We start from the raw sequence: 3,620 nt of genomic DNA on the forward strand, positions 1-3,620 counted from the left end.
CGTGGAACAAAAGGAGAAATCCGTCCCTTCCTCCTCTGTCGGTCTGCTCATTGAGTGTTTACCGCACGGTGCACTAGGACAGGGTAAGTGCAGGGTTCAAAATGCTAAATAAGACCCAGGCCTTGCTCTCCCAAAGCTTTCAGTCAGCTGAGGAGACAGATAAGCAGAACGTTACCAGAGAGTGTGAAAAGCTCAGCCCAAACTCAACACTTGCCCTTGGCTTATGCTTTATCTTTTCAAGAGTTGCTGGCCTATCACAGACAGCAGACACCCTGGTGACTCAGGTCCTTGTCCCCAGTAGGCCAGTGACCATTTCTTCTCTGTGGAGCCTGAGGAAACGAGGAGAGGAAAAGAGAGTCTCCATTCCCTGATCACTCCCTCCCTCTGATGGCATCTGACCCACAGGACTGCTCTGCCAATGGGAAGTTCTCTCCTGGAAGTCAGGGCGAGGGTAAGAGGGAATGCAAATCTGGCACACAGGGAAGTTTCTCTGTGCGGCCCAAGGAAGGCCTATAGGACTGAGGCCTTCACATGAGGGGTGTCTCACATGTGGCCCCTGCTGTCCACTTTGCTCCCATGCCCACAGCATCCATGCAGGTGGTCTGTCTTTTCAGCTCTGGAAGATTTTAGGATCTCCTTATCTGTGGTGCAGAAGCTTTACGAGGCTGTGTTGTTCTGCTGTTCCTTGTCCTGGGAGCTCAGTGGACTCCTCTGACACGTAGACTCATGAACTTCTGTTCTTATATTATTTCTTTGGTTGGAGGTTGGCCCTCCTGGATTGGTTGTCTGGGTCTCTTTTCTCTTATTATGTCTTAGGTCTTTTTAACTAGTTGGTCTGCTTTTATTTATTTGAGAGATTTTATTTATTTGAGAGAAAGCAAGAGAGTGAGTATGAGTGGGAGGAGGGGAAGAGGGAGAAGCAGACTCCCCACTGAGCATGAAGCCTGACGCAGGGCTCTATCCCAAGACCCTGAGATCATGACCTGAGCCGAAATCAAGAGTGGACACTTAAGCGACTGAGCCACCCAGGTGCTCCTATCTCCAAATTTTCTTTTGACATTTTCTTACTATGACACTGATCGTTTTTATTTCAAAGACTTCTTTATGGACTGCTAGTTGTTCTTTTATAATAGAAGCATGCTCTCATTTCATGGATCCAACTTTGTTTCAAATCTCTTGCAGAATACTAATGAGAGTAATTTTGGTTCACTGAATTATCTCCAGTTCCTCTGGGGTCATTGTTTGTGTTTGTTCTTTCTTATTCATGTTTGCAATCTCAAGTGTCTGATATTCCTTTGTTACCTGTTCATGGATGATCGATGGTGTTGGTGTGCATGGATGGAGTGTAGGCTGGCTGGGTGAACAGGCCAGGAGCCAGCCCATATCTTGGGAACTCCTAAATGCTTGAATGTGTAGGTTTCAGTTGTGGGCTCCCAAATCTCACACTGGCTGCCATAGTTTTCCTGCTTGAGTGCTTGAACTTCTCAAGCTGAAGTCTGATGCCTTAAGTTTCCAACAGTCTGAAGAACATCTCCACCTATCAGATCTGCTAGCATTTTTGTTTCCAAATGCCTCCAATTTATTCACTTCCTTCATAAACTTGCTTCCCTCCCCGCCTTTCCTATTTCTGATAGCTACACTATCTTCCCAGTGTTAAAAACCCCTGGACAATGTCTGAACGATCTTATTCTCCATATGCAGGCTGTTCCCAAGCTCTCGAAGATGCCTCTTGTCTGTGTCCATGCTCCCTGCTCCCATTACACCTTCTGCAGTCAGGTCATCATGATTTATTCCCTGGAAAAATTCCAAATGTCCTTCCAGCCTCCTGTCTTTCTCTGCCAGGTTAATATTCCCCAAATATAGTTCTTTACATCATTCTGCTGCTCAAAATTCTTGCCTGAGTCCCTTCTGTTTACTCATTAAGGCCCAACTCCCTAACCCAATGTTCGAGGGTTTAACCCACTGCCCTCCCAGGCTGCCCACGGGAAGCAGCAGCAGCAGCAGCGCGGCCTCTGGGGACAGAGACACCAGTCTGGTCTTGGCCCTCTGAGCCATACAGCCATTTCTCGGCTCTCACTTTGAGATAATCAAAGTACTTTATGGATTATTGAGAAGACTTAATGAGAAAAGGCTAGCAAAAACAGAGCCGAGGGCCTGCTACATGAGAAGCGCTCTTTAAAGGTGATAGTTATGGATAGGACCATGACTATTATTATTACAGTTTCCACCTTGCATCTGCTATCTTGCAACCGAATTGGTATCCTCCTGGTTCCCTGACCAGAGCCCACCCCTCTCCCACTCTGTGCTCTGGCTCATGCTGGATTTTTTAAATTTATTTTTAGTTTTTTTTTACACCTTAACTGCCCTTCCTCCTATCTACATTGTCACATTTTTTTATTTTTTTAAAGATTTTATTTATTTATTTGACAGAGAGAGAACACAAGCAGGGGCAGCAGCAGACAGAGGGAGAAGCAGCTCCCCGCTGAGCAGGGAGCCTGATGTGGGGCTCGATCCCAGGACCCTGGGATCATGACCTGAGCTGAAGGGAGACCCTTAACCATCTGAGCCACCCAGGTGCCCTCTGTCACATTTTTAAATACTTTTTTTTATTGTAGTTAACATACATATAACACACAATGGACCCTTTAACTATTTTAAGTGTACAGTTTAGCTGCATTCAATGCTTTCTCATCATTGTGCAATGATCACGGCCATCCCTCTCCAGAATGATTTCATCTTCTGGGATTGCAGCCCTCCCTCCCCATTCCCTTGCTCCTTAGCTCCCGCCAGCCACCATTCCACTATCTGTCTCTAAGCATTGCACTATTCCAGGTACCCCATATAGCTGGAATCCTACAATATTCATTCTTTTTGAGTCTGCTCTATTTTGGCTAGTGTAATGGCTCCAACGTGCATCCAGGCTGCAGGACGTATCAGAGCTTGCTTGCTTTCCAAGGCTGAATCATCTTCTATCAGATGGAGCTGCCCCATTCTCCATCCATTGACCCACCGCAGGATAGCTGGGTTGCTTCTTCCTGTTGGCTCTCCTGAACAGAGCTGCTATGAACAGGGGTGTGCAAGTATTGTTTGTGGCCCCAGCTCTCCCTTCTGCGGGGGTCCCCCCGGGGCTGGGATTGCTGGATCACGGGGGAGCTCCTTGTGTAACTCTTCGCTGAGCCCCCACCGTGGCTACAGCTACTGTCCAATGTAAAATGTCCTCTAGGGTCCGGTTCCATTTCCACCTACTCTGCGAAGCGCTTCGGATGCCCTTCTCGATAGAGCTCGGGTGGCGTCACGATGGTGCCACAACTGTGCCACCGTGGAGGTGCAAGCCGGCACTTGGGGTGACGGTGTTTTGCGGGTAGACCACCTGCCGTCAACCCCCTTCAGGAGGGTCCTCTTTGTTTGCGACGCCGCCTCCCTCAGAGCAGGTGCTCCGTACCTACTTTGTGAATGAAAGAAAGAGTGAATGAACGAATGAATGGAGACATGCCAGCCTCTCTCTGTCACCCGAGAGGCTGACGGCTCACCGGGGAGGGTGCGGGGGCTGCGTGAGACCTGCCCCCAGCTCCGCAAACGCGCGGGCACCTGAACGCGGGCTTGCGGGGGGTGGGGGGGGG

At 48.8% G+C, this 3,620-nt stretch overlaps 1 long non-coding RNA gene across 1 annotated transcript in view; it reads left to right on the plus strand.

Moving 5' to 3' along the window:
- The first annotated feature begins 312 nt into the window (after nucleotides 1–312).
- The window catches only part of LOC121103063, a 12,939-nt gene continuing 9,631 nt past the window's right edge, over nucleotides 313–3,620 (plus strand). The window contains exon 1 of the long non-coding RNA XR_005835183.1: nucleotides 313–451. This is a non-coding gene — a long non-coding RNA (uncharacterized LOC121103063). The remainder of the gene's footprint in view (nucleotides 452–3,620) is intronic.

Source organism: Ursus maritimus, unplaced genomic scaffold (assembly GCF_017311325.1).
Source record: "Ursus maritimus isolate PB19 unplaced genomic scaffold, ASM1731132v1 scaffold_17, whole genome shotgun sequence".
Lineage (NCBI taxonomy): Eukaryota > Metazoa > Chordata > Mammalia > Carnivora > Ursidae > Ursus > Ursus maritimus.